This window comes from Episyrphus balteatus, chromosome 1 (genome assembly GCF_945859705.1).
Source record: "Episyrphus balteatus chromosome 1, idEpiBalt1.1, whole genome shotgun sequence".
In the NCBI taxonomy this organism is placed as follows: domain Eukaryota; kingdom Metazoa; phylum Arthropoda; class Insecta; order Diptera; family Syrphidae; genus Episyrphus; species Episyrphus balteatus.
In genome coordinates, this window is record NC_079134.1 from 92364869 (window position 1) to 92381909 (window position 17041).

Consider the following 17041-nt stretch of genomic DNA (forward strand, 5'->3'; position numbering starts at 1 on the left):
GTTTGGAAAAAAAAATAAAATTCGTTTAAAAAAAAAAAAATCTGAAATTAAATTGCCCTCCAAGTATGCAGTTTTGATTGATATACACTAGCCCAAAAAATTAAGGGAACAAAAAAAAAATCGTGATTTTTTTAGTGATATTCGATAGGCTGTATCTCAGTAAAAAATGATCGCATCATGACAAAATAAAAAGCGTGTAAAAGCTCTATTCTTCTAGTTTTAGGATTAAATGTTAAAATATTTTTTTTCTAACGGTAAAATAGCTAAATCGTTGAAACTGTTAAAAAACAAAAATATTCCAATTTTTGTTTGTTTTTACTTTTCTCTTAAGAAAGTGGGAAAATTTTTTCTGAAAAAATGATTATTATTTTTAGAAAGGCTATTTATTTGGCTTTAAGATTCATTCTGTTTTAAACTTCTACGATTTTTTTTAACTGCAATATAAGTCATCAAACCAAAAACCATACTTTTGACTTTAGCCCAGTAATTTTAGGCATTTTTTTACCCCAATCTGCGGAAAAATTCCTACTGGGCTCGATTTTGGTATAGACCTTCATTACGGCGTTGTTATGAAGATGTGAAAAATCGACATTGATATCGCGTCCGCGTTAGAAGTTATAGAGGTCAAAAGGTCACGAAAATCAGTTTTTCGCATTTATATCGCGACCTGTTGCTCGGAGGTCAATAGGGGTATATAGAAAAATTGTTCGTCATAAAATTATCTACAAATATTGTCTCATGCATTTTTCTGTGAAATCAACCGTTTTCGGAATAGAGCGATTTCAAGCGTAGGCATAATACATGATACGTAATAATTGGTTTGTTTTATTAAGAGTGAATAATTTTGTATTTGAATACTGAAAAATACATGTGTAAGCTCTTTTGTTTTTTATTAAAACGTTTTTATAAGTTTCACTTTAATTGACATTCAAACTAACTTACTAACTAACTAAACTAACTTACTTACTAACTAACTAACTAACTTACTAACTAACTTACTAATTAACTTACTAACTAACTTACTTATGTGCGGATTTGGAGTGCCGCTACCCTGAGACCAAACCAACAAAATTATATGTTGTCATCCAAACTGCATACATATATAAAGTTTCAGTTCGACACGATGGTTGGAAGAAGGTCTAAACTAACTGCTAAGATTTAATTATATAGTTAATTAGTAAGCTAGTTAGCAAGTTTAGTAAGTTAGTTTGAATGTCAATTACAAGTCAAAGTTAAAAAAATGCATATAATAAAAAAAAGAGCTTACACATGTATTTTTCAGTATTCAAATACAAAATTATTCACTCTTAATAAAACAAACCTATTATTACGTATCACGTATTATGCCTACGCTTGAAATCGCTCTATTCCGAAAACGGTTGATTTCACAGAAAAATGCATAAGGCAATATTTGTATAATTTATGACGAACAATTTTTCTATAGACCCCTATTGACCTCCGAGCAACAGGTCGCGATATAAATGCGAAAAACTTATTTTCGTGACCTTTTGACCTCTATAACTTCTAACGCGGACGCGATATCAATGTCGATTTTTGACATCTTCATAACAACGCCGTAATGAAGGTCTATACCAAAATCGAGCCCAGTAGGAATTTTTCCGCAGATGAAACCTAAAATTACTGGACTACTTTGACTATCAATATCTCAACAACGGATCACTGTACAGAATATTCAAGGACACATTTAAAAAATTCATTCAATTTTCTACAAAGAAATTAAGTTTGCTTTGTTAAACAAATTTTTTTCTTATTTTTTAAATTAATTTAGAAAAGCTATCAAAATATGCATTTTTATGGTTTTTTAGAAAATTTACCGCTATTTAATTTCTATGGGTGATAAGATTGAACTGAGGCATAATTATTGAAGCTTAATATACCTGAAATTAATATGCAAAGTTTCAGACTTATTCATCAAACAGTTTTTCTGTTGTGAGGGTTTGAATTTTTGAGATGAAGTAAAACACCATATTTCTGCAGGTCTAAATGACTTACTTCTTTGAACTTTTTTATGAGCAAAATCAAATTCTTTTGAGTTTATTCGAACATTTTATTGATAAATATCGTTTCAATTTAAGATAAACCAAGGAAAAATTAAAAGTTTACGAAAAAAGTTAAATTTTGAAAAAAGACTTTTTATACCATTTTTGGATGTTTTTCCTAATTTTGAATTTTTTTTTGTTTTTTCTTGGTTTAACTTAAATTTTATAAAAAATATTTTGAAAAAAAAGTTTTACTATGTATCAAGTAATGCATTCGTACAAAAAAAACTAATTTAAAATAAAATTGGTATGCCATTTTGTAGAAATCACTAATAACATACTTTAAAAGTATAGTTTATGTCGAGAATCTAAGTGAGAACTTCAAAGATTCTATATGTAAAAATATTACCGATGTTTCCTTGGCTTTTAAGTCAAACAAAACTCTAAACCATCTCTTCTCAAAATTAATAACAAAACCTGATAAAGACAAACAAACAGATGTTATTTAAAAAATAAACTGCAAAGGAAAACAAAACGAACCCTGTAACTTGTGCTACATTGGAACCACAAAACAACTTCTTCGGCAGCGAATCGCAAACCATAAATCGGATATAAAATCAAATAGCTCCGGAAAGACAGCACTGGCAAGCCACATTATTGAATACGGACATTCTCCAGATTTTGAAGACGTCAAAATTTTACAAACAGAGAAACATGTATCTAAACGCTATACCCTCGAAAAATTACATATATTGGATAACAACAACATGAACAGAAAGCAAGACACACAACACATCTCTGCTGTCTACTGTTCTCTTGTCTCTCAAAAATAAAAATGGACTCAACTTCATCAGAAGTGCAAATTTTCTTTTAATTTATTTAAAATGTTTTTTTAAAAACTATTTATTTATTTATTTTTAAATGTTAAAATAATTATAATTTTATTCAAAAAAGTGAGTTAATTTATTGTTTTAAAAATATTGTCATTATACAAATTAACTAATAACGTAATTTTTTGTTTAAATAAAGTTCCCCTGAAGAAGGCAGCAATCTCTGCCGAAACGTCGGGAAAGTAAATGTAACTTTATTGTTTCATTGCAACAATCAATACGACCAAAAAAGCCGACGGAAAATACATTTTCCAACAAAAACTATTAGTACAAATTGGTCAATAAAATCATCTTTAATGAAATCACTAATCAACATCTAAAAACAAAATTTCAAAAAATTCAATGTCCCGTTTTGGAAAATTTGATTTAAAAAAAAAATTTCAAATATTTTTTAGGAATCCAAAAATTATTTTTTTCGAAATTTTATTGTTGGTTTATATTTAAATTATATAATTGTGCTTCTTCACAAAAAGTTTCGTTGAAATCGAATAAGCAATTTCGGAGATAATCGGATTTGAAAAAAAACGGTTCTATGGCAGGTACGGTTAATAATGATTTTCAAAAAAAAATTTTTCATTGAAAGATAGACCTTAGCTTAAAACTAACATTTGAATTTTTAAACAAAATCGTTGGAGCCGTATTCGAGATATTTCAATTTTACTAAAATGGGTATATGAAAAGTACCGTTATTTTTGGTCCAAAAAAATTAATTCCAAAAACCCCTCTGAAGTGTCGCCAAATAACGCTACATACCAAGTTTGACATTAATCGGTCCATCCGTACAGACAGGCAGACAGACGGACTTCCGGGACCCACTTTTTTGGCATTGGCTACCATCGTTACGTCATGGAAAAATGTTATCTCAACTTTTTTTTTTTTTTGTACGAATGCATAACTTGATACATAGTACCTATATCGCAAGTAAAAATGGAACTGGTCAGTTTTATCAAGTGCACTGGATGCAGCGTTGCTAAAAGTATGGAAAATAGATTGCATCTGCAAAAACACCAATGCCGCAACTAAAATTTTGAACGTTTGTTGTAGATTCCCTTTTGCGATCAGAAACAAACACTGAATGAGAGATTCAAACGAAAGGAAATCCCTTCCTTTGAATCCTTTTCGACATCATCAAATAAAATGTCAACAAAGCAGAAAAGCGTTTTATCCTCCAAGCTTCATCGAAAATACTTCGATGAACACCGCAGGAAATCCCATTCTTTGTAAGCATAAAATTACATATTATATGGCATAAAATTACAAAATATAATGCATAACTTATTACAAACTTTATTATTTTATTTTCAACAATCTTTCATTACCCACAGTATCTCTATTTAGTTATTTTTTTCATAAAAATACTCAAAACTACTCAAATAAAATTGATTCATACTCCATGTAAAAAAAAAATTATATTGAAAATTTTGATACCCCTTTTCGCGAAAACGCAACGTAATGCTATCATCTAACCTGACAAGCATGGGTGGAATCAGCTAAGGTGATTGTTGATCATCACAATAAGTTCTTTTGCTCCACGTAAGGTGATTATCAAAGTGACGATCACCTTATTGTTATGGATTGTGGGTGACAGCTATTTACATATCATCACTTTCTATTTTTATTGCAATCCTCAACGCCGAACCTCAATTTTTAGTTCGATGAGTAAAATATGGTTTCTTGTGGAGAAAAAATATAAAATATTTAATATTTATTAAGAAATAAAAAAAAAATGGGCACCGGTAGGGATCTAACTTCGATCTTCCCCATGTGAGTCGAATACTCATCGAAATCTCTGCACTTGTAGGGTTTTGGTGATCACTTTACTCAGAGCAAAGAATAGGTGATGGTCAAAAGTGACAATCAAAAAGGTAACAATCAACTATCACTTTAGCCGATTCCACCCCAGGTTACTCAAAAAAATTACATCAGCATTAATTTGGTATATAATTTGAGCCCTTATTTACCTGTAGTTGACATTATTTAAAAAAATTATAATTTTGACGATATTTTTCAAAAGTTCAAACATTTTACCTCTCATGGACCGATCAAAATAAGATATTCTAAGGGCGATTCCACCAAAACAACGACATCAAACCGGGCGGCCACTACAGAAATTCTTAACTCATCGAGCTAAGGAAAAATTAAAATTGGAAGTGAAAGGGAACTATTAGGAGTTACGAAAACTACATGTCTTCCCGTCCGCACGATTGGCGTAGTAATGTGCATTGTGCATATCATAAAGCTAAAAGACGATATTGGTGACGAATTAAAAATAATATTGTCAGCTATCAAAATTCAGAGGTCTTCCGGATCAAAGATCGGGTAGTTTTGTCATGCAGCCCGTTTAAAGGTTAGAAGCGATGGAACATGTTTTTTTTTTTTTTTTGCTAAGTCCTGTTTTTTGATGTGTTGGTAGACGAGTTAAGGAATTTTGTTGGTATCAATACAAAGGTAAAACCTTCCTACAATACAAGTTGTTAGGCCATTTGTGTTTATTTTTTATATGTATATGCAAAGTATTTTAAAAATTATAAAAATACGAGGAAAAATGAGACAAAAAGTTTGCTGGTAATGAATAATATTGGTATTAAAGGATCAATGATGTCAAAATAAAGGTAATAACGTCTTCTTTCAAAATTTAGAGGTCCAAAGCCTGGGGCAACGTTAGAAGTGAAGAACGCACCTTACCTTAAAACAGGCTGCATGACCAAACTTGTAATTTTTGACTGGGAAAACTTTTGGTTTTCAGAAGTATACGTTTTTTACTTTAATTTAAAATTAATTTCGCCACCTAACTCGATAAGTACAAAGGAGCACATTTTTTTTTTGATTATTTTTCCTGAATTTTTCGTACTTTCGCACATAATTTGGGTCGTCCTCAGAAGCTATCAAGCTTTTTCAAAAATATCGTTTTGCATCTAAATGTTAATGACTTTTATTTTATAGCGAAAAAAATTCGAAAAACATAATCAACAACAAGACTTTGTGAAGAAACTCGCTTCTAATATAAAAAAGGCTACATTACGAAACTGACAACCTTTGACTCGGAAAACCTCTGAATATGGGAAGATGTTATTTCTATTAATTTGACACTTATATCGGCCTTTAGCTCTATGAAATGCTCATTGCATTTTGCCATACCAGCAAGCGGACGGGAAAAACCTATGGTTTTCGTAACTACTAATAGTCCTCTTTCACTTACAATTTTAATTTTTCTTTAGCTCGGTGAGTTAAGCCTGTAGTGGCCCTCCTGCTTATAGGGAGAATGTAAAAAAGCTCTTGTTTGAACGAAACAAAATCAAAGCTTTTTCAATAATCTAACCTAAACCATTAATAATAATAATAATAATAATAATAATAATAATAATAATAATAATAATAATAATAATAATAGTAATAATAATAATAATAATAATAATAATAATAATAATAATAATAATAATAATAATAATAATAATAATAATAATAATAATAATAATAATAATAATAATAATAATAATAATAATAATAATAATAATAATAATAATAATAATAATAATAATTAAGAATTAGCTGAAGATAGAGGTTTGGATGCAGTGCATTAACACCCGCGATAATACCCCCTGCAGGTGTTATTACAAAAAGGAAATATCTCCTGCATTCTTTATTTTCTTTTAAAGTGGTAATAACACCCATCGAAAAGGTATTAAGCCACTGAATGTGAATAATAAGCACTTCCACTTGTAGTAAGGCATTTAAAATTTAAGGAAGGTATCTGCCCCGCTGCAACCCCTTGCTTGGGCTTACTATAGGATTTGGAGTGGGGACAAGTTTGGGTATGTAAAAAGTTTCTTTTGGATTCCTAGAAACTTTTAAATTTTGAAGAAAATTTGCCCTCACTCCAAATCCTATAGTGTGCCCAAGCAGGGGGGTTGCAGAGAAGCAACATGCCCCCCATACCTTTCTTAAAGTGTATGGCTCGTAGCGTTGCAATTTTTTTTGTTTTTCGATCAGTTAAAACTGGAAAATGAAATAAGAAAAGGCTATTACACCCACGGGTATAATTGCCATATTAAAAAGAAAATAAAGCCTGCAGGGGATATTTCCTTTTCATTTGGGTAATAATACCTGCAGGGATTATTGCCGCGAGTTTTATTGCCCTGCACCAGAGGTTTGCAGAATTAGTTCTCCAATAAGTGCTGATCTTCGGTAAAAATTGCAACCAGAAATGGGTAGATTCTATGCCAAAACCAATGAATTAAGATATTCCAAATAATAAGTTTTTCAACCATTTATTAAGAGGAATTTGCTAATTAAACAAAACGAAACGACTTCGGCTGTTAATACAAATATATTAATTTACTCGTATGCATATACGAAAAATGTAAAGGGAAAAAAGTTTTTGAATAGGCGCGTTCCACCGAGAAAAAATCTCTGAGGGCTCAATGTCATTTTGAAAGAGAGCAAAATAATTTTGTGGGACAAGTTTCTCACATGAATCCAAATTTGTTTCAAATCCTACACTTCAACTGCAACTCCACACAATTGCAACTGTTCTTCAAATATTAAATTGCGATAAAAAATGATTTCAAAATAAGTTATTTCGTGAAACAAGAACAAAAAATAACATTTTCTTCAAATTTTCATTAAATTGTTCATGTTTTTAGCACTTTTTTGCCCGCACACAACCAAAAAAACAAACGTCAAAACAATAACAAAAAAAAAATTAAAGAAAGAAAACTGAGAAATTGAATACAAAAAATTTTCGTCTCAGAAATCTAAGAAAAAAAAGTGAGCGCTCAGCTGAGATTTTTGGTTTCACTTATAAAATTTTTTGAGCCCTCAGAGATCTCACTTGGTGGGACGCACCTAATAAAATTCATGTTTTTTTCCGGTTCTCTGCCAAACCCGTTTTAGTGGGGCGGCTTAGCATTAAAAAAGAGGTAAATTGTGCGCTTTGTGATAAAAGCATGAAATTGAGATCGTTGGTAGTACTCAATACCAGAATAATTTAGAGATAGAGCAAGCTCTTTAAGTCTGTCATGAAAATTAAATGTCCCATGGTAAATATAATTGAAATTTGTTTTATTTTTGGTTATCATAGTATGTACAGAATTTTTACATACGCCATTATACCCTTGATGGAATAAATAAGCTCAACCCCGTTGCATGAAAAGCATCAGTTTTGCACCGCCATGCTTCACCGTTTTCACGGTGTATCGTGGATCCTTTGCTGCATTTTTTTTGTCTTCTCACATACTCCCGTGAACCCTTAAATCCCAAGAGGATATCTGTAAAAATTCTTGAGGAGGGTATGTTACCCTGTACTGAAGAGAAAATGCTGTTTTTTGGGTATACCAACTAGATAATGACCCGAAGCAAACTTCGAAAAGGGCAAAACCATAGTTTCAAGAGAAAAAGGTATGCGTTATGGAGTTGCCCTCGAGGTATGCGTTATGGAGTTGCCCTCGACGTTAATTTAGGCAGCACTGCTGTTTTATGAACACAACTGTATAACACTTGTATGCACTCCAAAAAAAAATGCATACATTTTCCGCGTGGTGCAATGGTAACATTTTAAAAGCGTTCTTTGTCACCAAAAAAACACCCTTTAACCTAAAATAATTTGATGCGCATATGTTATTGTTTTTTTCTATGACATTTAAAATGTCCATATAAAATTTCATTAGCCTACCACTTATTTCCAAAGAGTAATTGGTAAAATTGTGACTCTTGCTCTTTAAGTAAAAGACTATTGATGAAGAGTCCAACAACTTTTGATCGTCGAGACATTTTGGTATTAATTTTATTCGATCAGGCGTATAGTATTAATAAAAATGTTTCATTACCTATACTATGATATGCAACAAAGAAAGTGCAACACAGAAAAACTCTTGTATCTACCCTTTTAGATGAAATACAAGGTGGCACAATATCTCAAAATAACTCTTATATTGAGTACTACCAACGACGTTAATTTCATGATTTCATCACAAAGTGCACGATGCTAAGCCGCCCCACTATTTTTTCTATACGTACTTACGGCCATATTATTCACTAGTTTAAAAAATACATCTGGATATAAAATTGTCAAATGTCAAAAATAAATCCAGATCCAAAATATTTTTAGCTATGAAAATAGTTAAAAATGACTATTTTTTTCTCTGTGTGATAGTGAATATCATGGATTTGGATTTATTTTTGACATTTCAATTTCTTTACATCCAGATGTATTTTTTAAACTAGTGAATAACTGGCCATGTAATTTTTTTTAACACTGTTGAGAAATGAATCAATATTAAAAACTTCAGTTAGAATGAGACAACTTTAAGAAATTTTAAATTGACAGTATTTTTAATAATTGATATTTTTAAAACAGAAAGTTGGTCAACTTTTGATGAGAAACTAGAAATTTAAAAAATAGTGAATAAAATAAGTTGTCAACTTATAATTCAACTTTGTAATGTACTCCAGTCAAAGCGTCGGAAAAAAGGGCCTAACCTTGCGCACAGAGGCACTGTCAGTTTTTATTTCATGGATCGATAGGGGTATATTTGAAAGGCTTAAGGCCCCAGCCCATAGAATCCGTTGCGTCCGTTCCGTCGAAGTTTTTGACTGACAGCTCGATAAAATACACACGTTGTTATGGGAAGCGACCCATAAGCGACGGATCGGACGGAGACGGACGGTTTCGACGGAAGAAGTTGCCCAACTTTCTACTTTTTCATCCGTCGTATGGTTTGACATTGGTTGTCAACAATAGATCTGTTCAATTTTCTGTTTTAGAGTGCACAACTAAAATTCTGTTGTAGAGTTCAATTTTACTATGCCAAAAGTCATATACAAATGATAATCTGTTATTAAAAATTGTTTTTAACTGAAGAGCAAGTACCTACATGAAATCTAGTCGCGCATTTTATTTTATTAAAAAAAAAGAACAACAATAATAGTTAAAAATTTCTTGCATCAGAACTTCCTTAGTGCACATTCAGCGATAAAATATCGAACACACCTCGGAATTTGAAGTGAGCTGTCAAAAAGCAATCCGTCGTACGACGTATTCTATGGGTCACCCCTTTCTGTCCCAAACTTCAACTTCAACGGATGGTAGACGGAACGGACGCAACGGATTCTATGGGCTGGGGCCTTTAACCTTAATTTCTCACCACCTGATTATTCTTTTTAGCGGAGTTATTCACAAAAATGCATTTTTTGGGATATTTTACTTCTAAGCTAATCAGCCCTATTATGGTAGCCGATCGGAAGAGATTTGTATCCGATTTGTACGATTTTTTCAGTTTTCATATGATTTTAACCCTTCCGACTGTAAAATCGGACAGATTTACGAAAAAAATCTTAGGTGCGTTGAAAATTCAAAATACATGCGATGCTATGCAGTGAACTGTCAAAATATTTGCGACGGGTAGTGCTTTGTGCTTTTTTTTCTTTCCGATTCCTTCCGATAGAAAATCAAACGTGAAATACTATCCGAAAAATATAAAAACCAAAAAAATTGGAATAATAAACAAATAAATTGTTCGAAAACACACAATTGAGTGCACAAAACAGTAATGAGCAAGTAATTGTATGTTTTTGTGTTTCTAGTGTTTTGTTAAATGTTATTTTCACGATAAAAAAAATATTTTTGCAAACTGGTAGATGTCAAGTGAGTGCGTTGTTTGAAGTCAATTTTTCTCCTCAAATTCGGGTACCGTGAATACAAAAATCTTCCGATCGGAACTTTTCTCCGATCGGATATTTTTCCGATCGGCTACCATCATAGGGCTGAATATCTTTGCTCCAAATTGTCGTAGACCAAAAAAAACATACATTCTCTTCCTTATAATATTTATAATATTTATATTCATTATAATATTTTCTATCGTTTTATGTAATTTCATTGCATTTGAGTGAGTAAATACAAAATGGCAGCCATTTAAAGTCATATTCTTGTTGTTAAAAAACACATTTATGTCATTATTTCGAAAAAAGCTCATATTGAATTTGATTGAATTTTTTCTGTTTTTCGTTGGGCTTTTGGAACTTTTTTAAAAAATTAATTTCTCGGCTCTTGTGGGTCGTAGAGAGCTAGTTTTTTTTTTAATTGTAGATAATTTAAAGGACTACAACAGTATTGGCAAAAGTTTGCTAAACAAAAAAACGTCTTTGACTTAATATTACTTATTTTTTATTTGTTTCAACAAAAATAATGTGCACTAAATTGATAGAAAATGTTGTAACGAATAATCAATAGACATGAATAGGGCTACAAAATAAGTTAGAAAAATGTTAACCATAATAAAAGCTTTTTTCGAAAAAATGACAAAAATGTGTTTTTTAACACCAAGAATTTGACTTAAATGGCTGCCATTTTGTATTTACTCACTCAAATGTAATGAAATTACATAAAACGATAGAAAATATTATAATGAAGAGAATGTATGTTTATTTTTTGGTCTACGACAATTTGGAAAGATATTAGCTTAGAAGTAAAATACCCCAAAAAATGAATTTTTGTGAATAACTCCGCTAAAAAGAATGATCAGGTGGTGAGAAATTGACGTTAAGCCTTTCAAATATACCCCTATCGATCCATGAAATAAAAACTGACAGTGCCTCTGAGCGAAAAGTCAAATGACGCTTTAACTAGAGTAATGGAAGTCAAATCTAATGTAAGCTTACTTATGAGTTTGCCCGAAGTTGAGTAATACTGAATAAAATAGTTGAAACCAACTTAGACCCGTTTGCTGAATTAGTCCAGTCAATGAGGAGTCAAATGCAGGGGATCCGAGTTGTGACGTCAGCTAAGTTTGAATGCAGTATTTAAGAGGGGTTTATCCTAAGTACAAATCTCAGTTTGCCTATTGTTTGGTCTTGTTGGGCGTCCGCCATTTAAAAAAAAACGCATTAGTGTCAATATTTCGAGAATGACTAGTCGGACAGAAAACTTGCAAGACTTTTTAGATTTGAAATATAATTATCTTTCTTTCTCTAGTTCATCATTTTTCTCTAGGAGTTATACTTTCACAGTAAGAGAACCGCAAAGTATCTCATTTTCAGTAATTTCCCATTCAACTCAAATAGTTGTTTAAAACATTTAAAATATCAAATAAATTACACGACTGGGGTCGCACGTACTTGCTCTTATGGTAAAAGTTACTCTAATGTTAAAATAAGGGAAAATTTAAAATTTGATATTTTCACGGAATTTCATAAGTGGTGCAAAAAAAATAAAATCTGTTTTTATAAATAATTAAATACCGTTTTTAAAGGTCTTTTACAAAAAACTAAAAAAAGGAATTTTTAGAAAAAAATTTTCGAAAATCGTTAGAGCCGTTTTTTAAAAAAATAATTTTTTATATATAAAAATTTTCTAACATTTTTAAAAATAAAAGTTGGTTTGCCAATTTTAAGAAATAATTAATTTACACATAAAAACGGAATTTCAAAATATTTTACCAACCCGTTTACAAAAAATTGATTTTTCAAAAATATATTTTTTTAAAATCCAAAAATGTGTTTTTTGAAAAGTTTAATTTTTTTTTCAAATAATGAATTCTGTATAAAAATTTTGGTCAAAATCTGTTTTGTCGTTTACGAGAAATTCATAAATCAAAAAAACCGTTCTATGGCAGGTACCGTTAATAACGGTACAAAAAATATTTTTTTTATTTCCAAAGGAAGCTTTTATGTGCTTCACTACACACAAAAATTTTAATCAAAATCTTTAGAGCCGTTTTTGAAAAAAATTAACTTTTCTATTTCCGTTATATGACAGGTACCGTTAGTTTTGGTCCCAAAAAAAAAAATTTCAATTTCTCCTCTAGGGAATCACCAAAAACTGCTAACTACCAAGTTTGAAGAAAATCGTTCCATTAGTTTAGGCTGCAGCTCAAGGTACTTACAGACGGACAGACAGAATTGCTGGACCCACTTTTTTGGCATTCTACATCATCGTAATGTCATGTAAAATTGTTATCTCGAGTTCGATTTTTTTTTTTTACGAATCCTAAACTTGCCCTATAGTACCTATATCGCAAGTAAAAATACACAATTTGCGGTACTGCAACTCTGAAAGTATAACCGAAGAGAAAAATAACACACAAGAGAAAGAAAGATAAATTATATTTCCAATCTAAACAGTCTTGCAAGTTTTCTGTCCACCCAGTCGTTCTCGACATATTGAGACTAATACGTTTTTCAAAATGGCGGACGCCCCACAATACCAAACAAGCAAACTGAGATTTGTACTCAGGATAAACCCTTCTTCAACACTACATTCAAACTTGACCCATTGACTGAACTAAATCGAAACTTAGGCATTTAAGTGTGTATTACTAATATTTTTTGTTTACTCACAAAATTATGCATTGAATATAGGTATGACAAAATATTTATTATTATTAAAACGTATCAATCACAACCTTTGAGAGTCCCAAAAAGCATTTATTCTTCGTTTAATTATTGTGAATTGTGACAGCTCTATAGGAGATCACAACTATGAGAATTTTTGTGCCTCTCACAAGTTTTGACTTGTGGGGGGAATTGGGGCATAAGTGTAAAAAGTTTTCTTTGGAGGTTGTTCCTACTATTTTGGCTATAGCTGTAAATCGCAAGTAAGAATATATAAACAAAGAGTCAGTTGCTCTTAGGGAATCAGACAGAACATAAATCTATATACATTAGACTGGGCCAAAAAAATAAAATATTTTTTTTTTGAAAGTTACTTCGAAAATCTTGTTCAGGATGATGAAAAAAAAAATTTGGTGAAAATTTGAGCCGTTAAAAAAAATTTTAAGAGGTCTATCATCGGTGTTTTTTATTTTTATACATGATATGATGTTTTACAACAGAACTGCTAGACGATCAAAGTAAAAAAAATTTCTGTTCATTTTTTCTTATATAAAATTAAATTTCCTACAAAAAAGATCTTATTGAAAATTTTCGTCAGACGAGCCGTATTCGAGTAATTAAGCTTTTAAAATCGAAGTGTTTTTTCAATTTGCCTGTTTCACTTTGGAATTTTGTGATGAGCAAATAACTGAATAGAAAAATAAAACCACGATAGATTCTTATAGGAAATTTAATTCTCTACAAAAAAGGTCTTGTAGTAATTTTCCCTAAATTGAGTTCTAAAGAAGTTATTCACGATTTAAGTCGAGAAAAAATTAAAAAATCAATTTTCAATTTCAAAATTTTCTAATTCACTGAAAATTCAATATTTTCAAATAAGCAAGATGTTTTCTTGTAGGGAATTAAACGTTCTATAAAAAGTTCCTTTGCAGCAAATTAATTGCTTTAACCGTTAAGAAGATATTCGTATCAAAACCAATGCCCACTGATTTCAATAGTTTTCTTATGACAAGTATGCATTTGCGATTTGAATACGATTATCTTCTAAACGGTTAAAGCAATTAATTTGTTGCCAAGGAACTTTTTATAGAACGTTTAATTCCCTACAAGAAAACATCTTGCTAATTTGAAAATATTGAATTTTCAGTGAATTAGAAAATTTTGAAATTGAAAATTGATTTTTTAATTTTTTTCTCGATTTAAATCGTGAATAACTTCTTCAAAACTCAATTTAGGGAAAATTACTACAAGACCTTTTTTGTAGAGAATTAAATTTCCTATAAGAATCTGTCGAGGTTTTATTTTTCTATTCACTTATTTGCTCATCACAAAATTCCAAAGTGAAACAGGCAAATTGAAAAAACACTTCGATTTTAAAAGCTTAATTACTCGAATACGGCTCGTCTGACGAAAATTTTCAATTGGATCTTTTTTGTAGGAAATTTAATTTTATATAAGAAAAAATGAACAAAAATTTTTTTTACTTTGATCGTCTAGCAGTTCTGTTGTAAAACATCATATCATGTATAAAAATAAAAAACACCGTAGATAGACCTCTTAAAATTTTTTTTAACGGCTCAAATTTTCACCAAATTTTTTTTTTCATCATCCTGAACAAGATTTTCGAAGTAACTTTCAAAAAAAAAAAATATTTTATTTTTTTGGCCCAGTCTAATATACATATGTATGTGGGTTTCTCGAATATACACATATTTTTTGTAAAATTTTACGTAATATTTTTGCAGATAAAAAAAAAAATTTAATTGCAGCTGGGTGATAGTTTTGGTTATTCCTCATGATCCGGGAAGCAAGGAATTTCTAAACAAAAAAAAATTATGTTAAACCTAGCAATGATTCAATTGCATGCCATAAATCGCTCTTAACTTCAACTCGAAAATTAAATAGATTGAAAAAATAAATTATTTTATTTGTTGGAAATCTTAACAATTTTAACAATATTAAAGTTTGTGATCTTATTTTTAAAAAGTGCAATCAAGCCAAAAATATGTTTGATTGGTAACAATATTTTTGTGTTTACTGTATAATTATGTTAATGTGTTTTTACTTGTATGGAATGAAGTAAATAATGAAACCTTTCACAAAAAAATTAAAACTTGAATTTTACCATCTATAGATTCATATTATCGAAATTAATTTTTAATTTTCTACATAATTTTTTTAGCACCGATTTTGTAGTTAAATAAAAGAACTTAATTAGAACATAAACAACTTAATGGGATTAAGGACGTAAATAGTCTGAAGTTTTAAAAACCGATATGGAATATTGGGGTTTATGTTATACTTATATTATATGTATCGTATGAGCAAATGGGTTTGATATTTTTCACAAAGAATACAAATTCAAAGTTGAAGTACAAATCCCTCTAAGTTTATATAAATAGATAGCAAACAAATAATGACTTCCACTATGTTTTTCAAAGTAATTTGTAACACTACTTTTTAAACGTAAGATGATGTTAAAAGGCTGTTAAAATGTTTAGAGAACATGTTTGCGTTTTTTTTTTACAAAGCTTACAAATATAAATGAAAACTAAATAATTAATTTAGGGCCAATTTTTCAATAGTCAGATAAACCTCAGTTAGATCTTAGTCCAACGGACGATTGAAAAATCAGGACTTAATAGAATAAAATAAATGTCAGTACATAAAGTAAAAAACAAGTTCAAGTGCAGTTCACAGACAATATTTCTCAATCAAGAATTATTTTATTTATTTTTTTTATTTATCAATTTGTTAGATAGATAGGAAATGGTCACTATTACTTCAAAACAATAAATTTGTCTTTAGTCAATATTTAAGAATGATATATTAACAAATCGAGAACTATGATGGTATTCTTTTGGAAAATGGTATTTCAGCCAATAAAGCAAGTTTATGCCAACATAATAAAGAAAGTCTAATAGAAATTTTTACAGGGATTTTCAATTCTGAAGAACACGGCCAGCAAGTTATTGGGACATGACAAAAAAAATGAACATAATTATAATTTCACTGGCACTCGACACAAAAATCAGAACCAAGTCGGAACAATTTTATTTGTAGAAAGCTACACCAAAAGTATCGGATATAATGTGTATCCATTGAATTGATATTATTAATTTAAATTTTTTAACATTCAGTAAAAGATAAAAAAAACATTGGTGGATTAAAAAAAAACTGTAAATAAAATGGCATTCCTGGTTGTCAGTTCGCAAACTTATCACCATTATCGGTAAAAGAATATTTTTGGGTTAAGTACTTTGTTGTCCGAATTGATTGAATGCCGAAGATTCGATTGATTAAAAAAACAATCTTCTAGTTGGAAGCTTCCTTTCAATTTAAGTTTGAGAATAACATTAGTTTTGTAAATTTCACAGTAAATATTTAATAAATTTTTAACCACGCACTATACTCACATGCAATCAGTATCGCTGTCGTAACTAAAAAGACACTGCAAACTCGTTCTTCTAGACTTACCGAAAATTTATCGTTAAAAAATATTTGCTGATTTCCGTTTTATAAAAACACCCCGCCGGCGACCCAAAGGAAATTTTTTTACTTTAACTCAATGACATGTCTAACTTCCACGAAATAACACCCCGACTTAACGAAACATTTTTTTCTCTAACACAATGTCTAACATCTATGTCTGGTTGTACACGTACACGAAGCCATAGACGCCCAAGCTGCACATGAGAACAAGCGAGAGAGAAATATCGAATTCTCCTTTACTCTTATGTGATCTTGTACGTCTACGTCCTGTTCCATTCGTCTATGTGCCTGGCTACACGGTGTTTTTTCAATCGCCTAACCAGTCAGTTT

At 30.4% G+C, this 17041-nt stretch overlaps 1 protein-coding gene across 2 annotated transcripts in view; it reads right to left on the minus strand.

Moving 5' to 3' along the window:
• Positions 1 to 16775, minus strand: part of LOC129921221 (eukaryotic translation initiation factor 5A) — a 28731-nt gene extending 11956 nt beyond the window's left edge. The window contains exon 1 of one of the 2 annotated variants that reach the window (XM_056002953.1): positions 16636 to 16775. The gene's annotated coding sequence lies outside the window, so the exon portion shown is untranslated. Of the gene's footprint in view, positions 1 to 16478; positions 16529 to 16635 lie in introns of those variants that run through there. The other variant, XM_056002954.1, reaches the window with a different exon arrangement.
• Between the last annotated feature and the right edge of the window lie 266 nt (positions 16776 to 17041).